The sequence below is a fragment of the Moschus berezovskii genome, chromosome 19 (genome assembly GCF_049115385.1).
Source record: "Moschus berezovskii isolate FMDL1 chromosome 19, NW_MosBer_1.0, whole genome shotgun sequence".
Classification (NCBI taxonomy): Eukaryota; Metazoa; Chordata; class Mammalia; order Artiodactyla; family Moschidae; genus Moschus; species Moschus berezovskii.
In genome coordinates, this window is record NC_142478.1 from 75692657 (window position 1) to 75705574 (window position 12918).

A 12918-nucleotide genomic window follows, 5' to 3' on the forward strand; every position below is an offset into this window, starting at 1 on the left:
AAGAGTGGGAAACTGGTCACCCATCCCCTCGTCGGGGAATCATGGGGGGCCCTGCAGACACAGAGCCCGCAGCCTGGGGGCTGACAGTGTCAGGAAGATCCTCCAGTGGCTGTGGGCAGAGGCTGGGTGGCCGGGTCACCCGGGCCTGAATGAGCGGACGACCGAGCAGAGCTTGCCCCGGGAAGGGGGCCCTGGAGCCCTCCGGCCTCACCCCCAGCCCACAGCATCTAAGGGCCCTGCTGGTCTGCCCTTGCCCAGGGTCCCGTGTGGCCTCCAGCTGGCCCCAGCCCCTCCCGGGGGCCCTGGGACCCCCACCTCCTCCTAGAAGCTGAGCTAGATGCCAGTTCCTCTGCTGCAGACCACCCTTCCCCCGCACCACCCTGCAGGGAGCCAGACGGGTGCAGGAGGCCCAGGAGTGCCCATGGCCACGGTCAGACGCCAGCAGTCTTACTTTACATGCAGACGCCCCAGCAGGGGCAGGGGCTTCATCCCACCCCGCCCAGTGCAGACTCTGCTCCCACACCCTCCCCCGCCCTTCCTCAGTGCCCCTGCCGGGCTCCCCGACCGCCCCATCCCGTGAGACCGAACGGGGTGTGTGCCCCGGCCCCACCAGCAGGATGCGGATCACTGCGGCAGGCCGATTGGCAGTTTGGGATCCGCCCGCAGGCACACACCTGCAGCCACCCGTAAGGTCACGCACACACACGCCCATCCGCGCCGTGCCGCTGTGAGCCCACCAAGCTGCCCCCAGCAGACTTGCCCGGTGGTGGGTGGTCTCTGACATCCGTGTGCTGGGGGAGGCAAGAGTCTGACTCCTGGAGGGTCGGGCAGACCCGTGAGGCCTGGCCTGCAGCGCCCAGCCTTGGTCCATGCCGGAGGTCCCTGTGACGGGAGGGGGGTGTGGCCGGGCCAGGACCCTGGACAGAAGCCCTAGGGTGGCAGAGACCCCAGCGCCCAGGCAGCCCCTACCACCCCAGGGCCCCGGAGACCTGCAGTTAACTGGCACAAGCCTCAGGGAGCTGTTGATAGGTGTCCTTGAGAGGTGAAAGACGAACTTGATCTGATGAACTGGGGACAAACCTTAAGAAGAACTGATCATGGACCCCGTGGGGATTTGAAGAAACACAGCAGAAGCTTGGTGGCCAGGACACTGTCTGAGACCACAGGACGCACACCAGGGGCAGACGGGCCGAACCACGGAAAACAACCCAGAGCCGTCAGGACGGAGGATGGGAGCAGTGAGGCCGGGATGCCGGGCCACGCCCACTGGCACCGGGGGTCCCCGAGAGACCCCAGATCTGGCCGGGAGCCGCCCCACAGAGCGGCCTCCGGCAGGGCTGCGGGGTCACGGCGGGCCTGAGCTGTCCGCCCAGGAGGAAGCCGGGAAGGCTGTGCTCATGCCAAGCTGGGCCTGCACGGCTCACTCTCCCCGGGCTCTGGGCCACCCCAGGGAGCACCGAGGCGTCCACAGTGCCACCAGGCGGTCTGTGCTGTCGGCTCAGCCCCCCGCGGCCCACCCACCCTATTTGCAGACAGACGCTCCTCTACAGTGAGGACCGGCTGACAGCTCTGCAAACCGGGCACCTCCCTTTCTCCCTTCTCTCAACATCTCAAGGGTAAACCCAGCTCTGGACGTACTAAGGAAACATCGGGCAGACTTCCCACTGTCAGGGCCGACGTGCCACCCAGGCCCCGTGTGCCTGCCTGCACACTCGACCCCCATCCACAGCCACGGGGCCAGGCTCTCCCTGCAGGGCACGAGCAAGTGGAGGCCCCAGAGGACGGGCTGCCAGCCGGCTCCCAGTCTCGTTATCTTGCAAAATGCAGAGAGCAGCAAGTACATTCAGATGAATGAATGGCCTAATTAGGATTTCATGGAGAGTGAAAATATTTTGAAAAGAGAAAGTTTAACTAAAAGCATATTTGAAATACCAAAGTCATCAATTGCAAACGTCAACCTGGCAACGTGTGCTGGGACGGTGGGGGGCGTGGGGGCCGCCCTTGCCCCACCTGACAGCAGGCGCCCCTCCCCAGATCGGAGCACAAGACCGAAGTCAAGGCGGAGCTGGTGACTCGGGGTGCCCTGTGGAGGGTCACTGTGGGCCAGGCCGGGGCACAGGCTCAGGGCCTGGGGAAGGAAGCTGACAGGCTGGTCCAGGCCGGGAGCAGAGCAGAGCACCCAGGGAGCAGGCAGAAGCTGGCTGTGGCTGGTGGGGCGAGGCCCCCCCCCAGCAGAGATGCAAACAGGCAGGTGTGGGTGGAGCTGGGACTGTGTCCACTGGAGGTCACAAGTGTGCCAAGCCCACACCCAGGGAGAAGGTCCACACGCTCCCTGCAGGCCGCCAGGGAGCGGGAACGCCACGGGGGACCGCCCAGGCCCACCCAACCGTGGGCAGCCGCACGCTCAGAGGCGGGACGCTCCAAAGGGGGCCCGCATCACTGTGGGGGCTTCCGAGAGGCTTCCCCACAGCAGGGACCTGTTCTTGGTCACCAAGGGGGCTCACACGGGCTGGAGACTCAGGGAGACCAGAGCGGGTCCCGCGTGCACAGGGCCAGCACGGCGGGGGCCCCTGGACAGTGTGGACCAGGCCGCACCTGTGGGGCCAGATCAAGGCCGCCCGGGACCGTCCCACACAGAGGCTGGTCGGCCTGAGTGTCCAGCGAGGAGCCGGGGGTCCTGTTTCCAGTTTCCGCTGACAGGATGCGTCGGTCAGGTAACAGTTCAGATACAACTGTGTCAACCAAGTTCAGCCATCGCCTCCCATCTGCGTCAACGCAGAATCCAGGTGGGTGAAACATCGGGCATGGAAGCTGACCTGGAAACTCCAACAGGGTGGACGGACATGTGCTCGCCCGGCCACGCTCAGAGGACACGCGTGGGACATGGAACTGTTGGAAGAAGAAGACTTCCACAGCTTCCACGCAGAACGTGCAAAGTTTGAAACTTTCTCAAACAGAAAGTCACCAACCACAGGCAAACACTGAAAGGCTGTAAAAAGCCCGCAGTGGCCAATGCGCACGGCCCTGACCCCGAGAGGCCCCGCAGCCTGGATGCGGGTTGAGCCTCCTCATCCCAACTGAGCAGGCTCCGCATGGCCCCGCAGCCTGGCCACTGAGACGGTGGGTTGGTGTTCTCAGAGGCAGCCACCCTCCACGAGTCCATCGGCACGGCAAACAGACTGCCCGGCCACGCGGGCCCGGGGCCCCCTCCGCCTCTGTCCCTGCCTCCCTCCCCGGGCGCCGCGCCCCTTGCCCCCAGCGCTGTCACCGCAGAGGAGCCTGTGAGGCAGGGCCGGCGCATGCCGGGCACAGCTCCTCCCCTCTGACCGCGGCCTGGCATGGCTGTGTGTGCCGGAGGCCACCCGGCCCCATCGGCCAAAGCCTCCCGCGGCATGTGGACCCGTGGCCTGTCACTGCTGGTGGCTCCAGCCTCTCTGGTTTGGCGGGAGCAGCCCCGGGCAGGAGCGGAGCTGGCGGCCTGTGCAACATGTGGGCACCAACCAGCCGGGTGTCCGCGTCAGGGCAGCGCAGACCTGCCCGGTTGACGTCCTGGCGGGTTGTCCCCAGCGCAGGCGCGTCCTGCAAGCCAGTGTCTGTGGTCCATGCCCAGCCCGTCGGCGAATTCAAGCAGGGCTGGCAGGAGGCCTCACGTCCAGCCTGAGGTGCTGTGCCCACCTGGGCTGAGGCTGACCAGAGGTGCACACACACACACTCAGGCCACAGTCCGTCCTTCTGTTGACCACAAGCTGCCCTGCCCGCCACCCATGTGACGATGGAATGTCCCCGGGGAGGTCAGCACGTCCAGACACCTATCGGTGGGCTCTTCGTCCTGCAGGGAGCCAGAGGGCACCTGCGGAGGCCAGTCTGTGGGGCTGAGTCCCTCCTGGACGGGGTCAGGCCCCGGCTGGTTATCCCTCCCCAGGGGCGTCCCTCGGTGCGCTGACAGGGGCCGCCCCGGCTGGTTATCCCTGCCCAGGGGCGTCCCTCGGCGCGCTGACAGGGCCGCCCCCAGGACCCTGAGCATGTTCTTGTCCTGCCTTGCACGGGGTCTGTCGCGTCCATGCTTAACATTGGCCGCCTGGGCTCTTCTAACGCTTCTGACTATCCTTCAAAACCCGGAGCGTCCAGAGTTGTAAGTGGATAACCTCTCCGGCTTCCCAAGGCTGGGCATGCTCTGCTGTGATACGCTCCGGCACCAGGGCCAGCGCAGGGGTCAATGCCCCACCTCCCCCAGGTCCCCTGAGGCTGGCCCCATCTGCATGCCTCCGAGGTGGGCAGTGAGCCTCCCAAGCCCAGACCGAGGACCGTGCAGCTGCCTGTCTCAGCCAGGGGGCTGGGGACGCCTCCCCTCCACCTGCGTCCAGGCCTGGGGAAGCCTCCCCTCTGCTTGCATCTAGGCCTGGCGATATTGCTGAAAAAATGAAAAACAGGGTGGTACAGACAGGCGGGAGGCCCCTCCGGGGATCACAGTGACAGGAGTTCTCCCCCCTCAGCTCTGCAGTGTCACCCAAGTGGTCTCAAGCCTCCGTCCAACCTTTCCTTGTGGACATGACTCATTCGGGGGCCTGAGGGTGCGGCCTTCTGCCTCCTGGCAGCCCCTTCAACAAGGGGAAGGGCTTCCAGTCGGGGCAGGATTGTGATAGGAGAGCAGGAGGCCAGGGCCAGAGACAAGGACGAAGGCGCGGGGCGGGGGAGAGGGCTCGAGCCAGGCGTTTGTGTGCACGCATGTCCATGTGTGTGCGTGAGCGCCTGGGAGGTAGGCGTGGTTGGGAGTCCGCCCGCTCCTGGCAGGACCTGCGGCCCCCACCGAGATCAAGAATCAGTGTTTGCTCCGAATGTGATATGTCTTGGGCACATCTGCTTCCGGCTTAAGCGTTGACAAAGACCTCATCCCACAAGAATGATGTGCCTTTATTATCAGTCCTGATAACCACCCAACAATGGGAAGAACGTGGCTCCCACCTTGGAGGCTCCAACGGGCCAAGAAGCCACCAAAGTAGAGGCAAGCCGGGGTCCAGGCCAGTGTGGGGGTGGGGGGGCATCTTCAGGGAGAGAAGGACTGAGAACCCGGAGGGTCTGGATGGTGCATGGTGGGTGTGGACCTGGGCGGGGTCTGCATGCCCAGGGCGCCTTGCCTCGGAGGCACTGTACCCTGGGGCGCTGGGGGCAGAGCCTCTTAAGAGCCCTGGGGCCGTGGATGGACAGACAGAAGGGCAGGCCTGAGACATGAAGGCAGAAGCAGCGGTGAGGCTTGTTTTGCGAGGCTGAAGGTGCCTGTCGCAGGGAGCCCTCCTCAGCAACCCTCAGAGCAGGTCGGCAGGCTCGGGGGTTCCTGCCGAACAAGGACACTGCACCAAGAGCCTGGGGTCCCAGGGGGCTGCTCCTGCCCCGGAAAGGCCTGTGGTGGCCCTGGCTGGGCAGGAGCCCTCTGTAGAGGCCAGCCAAGAGCCACGACAGCAAGCACAGACCAGAGATGCCTGGCAGTGTGAGGGAACCCCCACGGCACAATCCCAGTCTGGAGGGGTGTGGGGTTCGGGATGGATGGATGGGGCTCGGGCTGGGGGGATGGGCTGGCAGCTCTGGGCCATGAAAGGTGGTGAGGAGCCCGAGCTTGCCCTACGCTTAGCCTGGAATCCTGCTCCACCATGGAAATCCTGTCCAGCCCCTGCTGGCCGCTGGTCACTCTGTGCATCTTGAAAGGACCCCCTTTGGCTGCGCCCTCTATGCCGCCCAAGACACTGAGGCAGAGAGGCAGGGCCGGGGGTTGAGTGGCTGGCGCCGAGGCCTGGCCTGGACCCGGGGGCCGTGCATGACAGGATGGCCACTGGGAGCCTGGCCCCAGCCTGCTCCCCCTGCTGTGCCCAGTCCCCAGGGGCCTTGCCCTCTCTAGCTCCCCACCCTGGGCAGGAGGCCCGGACAGAGCAAAGCTCCAGTGAGTGCCTCTGGGCACCTGGGGAAGGGGTCATCCTCCCCCCGCACTGGGGGGCTGGGTGGAGCCACTCTTGCTGGCTGTGGCGGCCCTGGGCACCCTCTGGTGGCCGCACTCAGCTTGTGCTTGTTCCGCTGGAGGGCACCGGTGCTCAGGGTCCGCCAGGGCAGCGGTGAGTGAGGGCTGTGCCTAACACCCACCCCCCACACCGGGGGAGGGGCAAGGGAGTGATGCGGTTGCCCCCCAGCTCCGGGCAGGTCGGCTCCTGACCCTGAGTCCCTCTGCTTATTCTTCTTGGACCCCGAGTCCCGCTGGTTACTCTCTGACTCCCGAGTTCCCTCAGTTCCTCTCTGACCCTGAGCCCCGCCCCCCCCGTAACTCTCTGACCCCAAGTTCCCGCTTACGCTCTGACTCTGGGGCTCCTGCAGAGTGGCTGAGTCTTGACAGATGAGACAGCAAAGGAGCAGGTGCCCAACTGAGCCACTGCTGGGGAAAGCCCCGGGAACCCTGGCCACCATCATGGCACCTCACAGCACTTACCCCCAGGACTCCCACCCCGGCTGTCCCCTCCCTCCCTCCTGCTGGCTCAGATGGGCTGGTGTCTCCATCCGCCCCTTGGCTCCTCTTGGAGGTGGAGGATCTCACTGGTCGCCCCGGGGTGGAGGGGAGGGAACCCACCTGAATCCTGTGCAGCACAGATGGGGCTGGTGGTGCAACCATCCCGGGGAAACCGGGAGACGCAGAGGGACCCCTGGGACCAAGAAGTGACCTGAGGGGCCACCCTGGGGGGAGGCATGTGGCCCAGGCCGGGTGGGGGCAGGCAGCTCTAGCTTGGCAGGGCTGAGGGCAGGCCCCGTTCCCCCAGGAGGCACATGGTTAGCAGGCATCGTGCCCATGTGGAGAGCGGGGTGAGGGCTGGCTGTGCTGTGCTTGCGGGACCTCCTCAGGCCAGGGCCAGACCAGAGTCCTGAGTGCAGTGCGTGCTCTATGCCTGGCCCTGGGCTGGGTGCCAGTGGACCTCAGACCCGGGGGTGTGGGCGATGGGGGAGAGACAGTGTGCTGTGGAAGGGACAGGCGAGGTTGTGGGAAAACACGAGTGCCAGAGTCACAGCTCTACACGCTGTGGCCAAACTCCAGACCCAGCCTCCTGCTTGGGAAATGACTGCTGCAGGTCCAGGTGGCAGGGCAGGGCAGGTGGGACCTGCTTGGGCCGGGCGGACCTCCGGGAGCCTGGACCCTGAGGGCTTCCAGTGCGGGGCTGGGCATGCCCTCATCGGAAGGACGCCCCTGGGTTCACAGACCCTCACCTGGCGTGTGCCCTAAACAGCGACTTGGGTGACCTGTGAAAGGGGTGCGAGGGAGGGGGGGTTACACATGGAATGAGACCCTCGGAGCAGCTGTTTCCTTGCTCCTAAACACCTTTGGGTTAAGGGGAAAGGGGCACGGGAGTCTCCAACTCCTGTTGTCACTGTGACACATTGTGCAGAGGTTAGAAATGGTGACATGTTGTAATAACCCAATATTTAATTATTTAAGATCAAAAGAGGCAGGCTGGGGATCTCCGACTGCACGCTCAGGTTAACAGCCAGTCTGGGCCGAGTCCCACTCGCGCCTCACACCAGCGGTTGGGGACCCACCAGCGGGGCGCAGGGGAGGCGAGGAGGGGGAGCCAGGTTAGGACTCCGGGCAGGGACCCCGGGCAGCGTTCCCTCCCTCGTCCTCTGGGCGGCGGGCGCGGCGCGGCGCCGGCTCCGGGGCATTCCCCGTCCCCGCCGTGCTGGTGCTTCCCGGCGGCTAGCCGCCCCGGGAAAGTTCCCCAGCCCCTGATCCGCTCGGCCGATGGAAAGTTTCCGTGGCTGCGTGGCGCCGGCCCAAGGCGCCAGTCGAGTAGGGCGGACACGGCTCAGGTTGCGCCGCTACCGCAGGGGTAAGCGGAGCGAGGCGCACGGCCGGCCGGGCAGGACCCCAGGCCGCGCACAAAGGGACCCGCCCCCGCCGGTCCGGGATCTCGCGCACCTCGGCGCGATGCGGGTGGAGCGAGGCCGGTCTGGACCCCCCAGCACTGACCCCTGCCCAGACCTCGATTCCGGCCCCTGCCCGGCCCGCAGCCCGGATGCCAGCCCCGACCCTGACCCGGGTTCCCAGCCGGAGCCTACCTGGAGCGCGGCTGTGGGCGGCGCCGCAGCACGGCCCCCGCCCCAGACGGGAGCCCGCCGGTCCCTCTGCGCGCGGCGTCCCCGGGCGGGCGCGGGTGATGGTCCGGGGGCCTCCGATCGCGCCTGTGCGGGGCGCTGAGGGTGCGCCCCGCGCAACCCGGGCCAGCCCTCTGCCCCTTGCGCTGCCCGTGCGCAAAGCCGGCCTGGCGGCGCCGCGACCCTCGCCCCTCCCCGCCGCCGCCACTGTTCCCATTGGTCGGGAGGCCCGGCAACCGGCGCCGATTGGACGAGCGCGGGGAGACGCCGGCTTGCCATTGGGGGCTGGGGGTGTCCGTCTCTGCCGACCACGGCCCCGCGTGGAGCGGCGGAGGCCGGGGCACCTGCCGGGACCTATGCGGCTGTGGCCCCGGCTGCCGGCCGCCCTCTCCCGGCCGCCTTCGAGGACGTGCCGGGGCCATGCGGCCGGCGCAGGGAGCGGGGCAGGCCTGGCGCCCCATCCCTGGACTTGAGCCGGTCGGTTCTATCGCCACCTCCAGTTCCCGGGTATCCTCCTCCGGCGCCTGCTGTTGGCTGCACGCCGCGCAAGACCATCGGCACCAGTTGTACTCCCCACAGTCCGCGAGGGAGCGTTCTGCTGCCCCCACCCCGTTTTACAGACGAGAAACCCACTGAGGCGCAGAGAGGTTCTCGCCAGCTTTAGGTCACTGGGAGGAGGCGGTGGGGCTCCAACCCCGTCCATCCTGGCGGTCTCCCACCCTCATCGCCCCAGAGTTCCCACTGTGGAGGCCCGAGTGGGTGGGACCCCTCGGGGAACAGTGGCTTTTCCCCTCCTTCAGGGGTGAATTTACGACACCGTGGGCTCCGCCCACTCTGCAGGGCCCGCGGGACTGGCCTCCCTCCCTGACCCAGGCTGCAGATGGGGCCTGGAAGGAGTCAGAGTTCAGGGAAGGGGGCCTCCGCCCCTGGCCCACCGCCACAGGGCCCAGGAACCCCATCTCCCCCCTCACCTTCCCTCCGCCTGGCTTCTGGCCAGTTCTGTAGGGCCATCCCACGGGCACGTGTGAAAACTGCAGGGAGAACCAGGTTTCAGCTGGATGTTAGAAGTTCCCAACAGCTGCAGATGCTTGAGGTTAAAAGGATGACCACACGAGGTCATGAGCTCCCATCTAAGGATGTATGTGTTAAGGGTGACAGGGAATCCGTGGTGGCCCTGAGACCCCCACCCTGACCCATCTCATTGGCTAATGGTGGAGTGGGATTCCCACCTCCCCAACCCAAGCATGGCTGCATCCCCTTTGCAGATAATGGCAAGGTGCTGGTCAGGAGGGCTTGGCCACTCAGGGTCCCGCACCTCTGGGCCCACTGGTTTGGGGCAGATCACTCTGAGGCTGCTGCCTGTTGTCCCCCCGGGCATGGCCACTCGCCTCCAAGCCCAGGATTCTGCTTATCCAACGCTACCACCTCTCAGCTGGACTGCAGGATCCAGCTGCCCGGAGCGGAGGTACTGGCACCACCCAGCTTGACTGTCTTGCCAGGGGCGGGAGGAAGACGGACTGTCTCTCGCGGGTCTGCCCACTGCCGGCCAGGAGCCCTGGGCACGGGGAGCCATGGGACAGGCGGAGCCCTGGACACGGGGAGCCCTGGGACAGGCGGAGCCCTGGACACGGGGAGCCCTGGGACAGGCGGAGCCCTGGACACGGGGAGCCCTGGACACGGGGAGCCCTGGGACACGGGGAGCCCTGGGACAGCAGGAGTCCTGGGACAGGCGGAGCCCTGGACACGGGGAGCCCTGGGACAGGAGGAGCCCTGGGACAGCAGGAGTCCTGGGACACAGGGAGCTCTGGACACGGGGAGCCCTGGGACAGGCGGAGCCGTGGGACACGGGGAGCCCTGGGACACGGGGAGCCCTGGACACGGGGAGCCCTGGGACAGCAGGAGTCCTGGGACAGGCGGAGCCCTGGGACAGCGGGAGTCCTGGGACATGGGGAGCCCTGGGACACGGGGAGCCCTGGGAACGGGGAGCCCTGGGGCAGGCGGAGCCCTGGGACAGCAGGAGTCCTGGGACAGGCGGAGCCCTGGGACAGCAGGAGTCCTGGGACATGGGGAACACTGGACACGGGGAGCCCTGGGACAGGCGGAGCCCTGGACACGGGGAGCCCTGGGAACGGGGAGCCCTGGACATGGGGAGCCCTGGGACAGGCGGAGCCCTGGGACACGGGGAGCCCTGGACACGGGGAGCCCTGGGACAGGCGGAGCCCTGGGACAGGCGGAGCCCTGGACATGGGGAGCCCTGGGAACGGGGAGCCCTGGACACGGGGAGCCCTGGGACAGGCGGAGCCCTGGACACGGGGAGCCCTGGGACAGGCGGAGCCCTGGGACACGGGGAGCCCTGGACACGGGGAGCCCTGGGACAGGCGGAGCCCTGGGACACGGGGAGCCCTGGACATGGGGAGCCCTGGGGCAGGTGGAGCCCTGGGACACGGGGAGCCCTGGACACGGGGAGCCCTGGGACAGGCGTAGCCCTGGGACACGGGGAGCCCTGGACACGGGGAGCCCTGGGGCAGGTGGAGCCCTGGGACACGGGGAGCCCTGGACACGGGGAGCCCTGGGACAGGCGGAGCCCTGGGACACGGGGAGCCCTGGACATGGGGAGCCCTGGGGCAGGTGGAGCCCTGGGACACGGGGAGCCCTGGACACGGGGAGCCCTGGGGCAGGTGGAGCCCTGGGACACGGGGAGCCCTGGACACGGGGAGCCCTGGGACAGGCGTAGCCCTGGGACACAGGGAGCCCAAGGACAGGCGGAGCCCTGGGACACGGGGAGCCCTGGAAACGGGGAGCCCGAGGACAGGCGGAGCCCTGGACACGGGGAGCCCTGGGACAGGCGGAGCCCTGGGACATGGGGAGCCCTGGACACGGGGAGCCCTGGGACAGGTGGAGCCCTGCACATGGGGAGCCCTGGGACAGGCGGAGCCCAAGGACAGGCGGAGCCCTGGACATGGGGAGCCCAAGGACAGGAGGAGCCCTGGGACAGCAGGAGCCCTGGGACACGAGGAGCTCTGGGAAACGGGGAGCCCTGGGACAGGCGGAGCCCTGGACGTGGGGAGCCCAAGGACAGGCGGAGCCCTGGGACAGCAGGAGTCCTGGGACACGAGGAGTCCTGGACATGGGGAGCCCTGGGACAGGCGGAGCCCTGGGACACAGGGAGCCCAAGGACAGCGGAGCCCTGGGACAGCAGGAGTCCTGAGACACGAGGAGTCCTGGACATGGGGAGTCCAAGGACAGGCGGAGACCTGGACATGGGGAGCCCTGGGACCCGGGGAGCCCAAGGACAGGCAGAGTCCTGGGACACGGGGAGCCCAAGGACAGGCGGAGCCCTGGACATGGGGAGCCCAAGGACAGGCGGAGCCCAGGGACAGCAGGAGTCCTGGGACACGAGGAGTCCTGGACATGGGGAGCCCTGGGACAGGCGGAGCCCTGGGACACGGGGAGCCCAAGGACAGGCGGAGCCCTGGGACCTGGGGAGCCCTGGGACAGGCAGAGCCCTGGGACCTGGGGAGCCCAAGGACAGGCGGAGCCCTGGGACACGGGGAGCCCTGGGACAGGCGGAGCCCTGGGACCCGGGGAGCCCAAGGACAGGCGGAGCCCTGGGACACAGGGAGCCCAAGGACAGGCGGAGCCCTGGACATGGGGGGCCTCAGGAGTCCCAGGACAGGAGTCGTCCTTGGACACGGGGAGCCCTGGGACAGGGGAGCCCCAGACACGGGGAGCCCCAGGACAGGGAGAGCCCCGGGACATAGGGAGTCCTTGATTTCCTTGCCTGCAAAGGGCTTCTGTGGATTTCCATGAGTAGCACAGGTGGGACAGCACAACAGTGGAGTGGAATGGGCTTTTAGGGGTGTCATGCAGGTTTGAGTTGAACTCTTGCTTGGGGTTAATACCAGTCAGGCCCTTGCCTTCTCTGAGTCCCAGTTTCCACAGGGCATCAGCTCTCCAAGAAAGGATCAGGCACCTACATCCTCGCTCCAGGGCTGTGGAATTAATCCAACCACTGCCACTGGCCGCCTAATTTTGACTTCAAGCAAGTGACACATAATTGCTCTAAGCCTCGATGTTTGCATCTGTAAAATGGAAAAATGAGAGCTGTGTCCTGGAACGCTGGGTTAGAGCTCTTAGCACACTGAAGTGAAGAGCCAACACCTTGGAAAAGACCCTGATGCTGGGAGAGATTGAGGGCAGGAGGAGAAGGGGGCGACAGAGGACGAGATGGTTGGATGGCATCACTGACTCAAAGGATATGAATTTGAGCAAACTCTGGAAGATAGTGAGGGACAGAGAAGCCTGGTGTGCTGCAGTCCATGGGGTCTCAAAGAGTCGGACACAATCACTGAACAACAACAAAGCACGTTGTTGTGTGTGTGTGCTCAGTCATATCTGAAGCTTTCTGACTCCAAGGACTATATGTAGCCCGCCAGGGCTCCTCTGTTCACGGGATTTTCCAGGCAAGAATACAGAAGCAGAGTGAGCTGTCATTTCCTCCTTCAAGGGATCTTCCAGAGTCGGGGATTGAACCGGCATCTCTCGCATCTCCTGCATCGGCAGGCAGATTCTTCACCACTATGCCACCTGGGAAGCACTATTATTAGTGACCTTCATATAACTGTCATCCTCCTCATAGTTTGCTGAGGGCCCATTTGGAGAAAACCCTGGGCCTCTGAATCTCCACTCAGACCCCAGACACAGCCCGGAGGCCACTGTGGGCAGGGAGCCGCAGCGAACGCCTCTGTCCTCCGGTAAGGGACCTAGTCAGTGGCTTTTGCTCAGCTGCGATGGTGT

At 66.2% G+C, this 12918-nt stretch overlaps 1 protein-coding gene across 7 annotated transcripts in view; it reads right to left on the bottom strand.

Moving 5' to 3' along the window:
- Nucleotides 1–8219, bottom strand: part of ARVCF (ARVCF delta catenin family member) — a 30246-nt gene extending 22027 nt beyond the window's left edge. For 6 of the 7 annotated variants that reach the window (XM_055404227.2, XM_055404225.2, XM_055404226.2 and 3 more), the window contains exon 1: nucleotides 8086–8219. The gene's annotated coding sequence lies outside the window, so the exon portion shown is untranslated. Of the gene's footprint in view, nucleotides 1–1080; nucleotides 1488–8085 lie in introns of those variants that run through there. The other variant, XM_055404224.2, reaches the window with a different exon arrangement.
- Between the last annotated feature and the right edge of the window lie 4699 nt (nucleotides 8220–12918).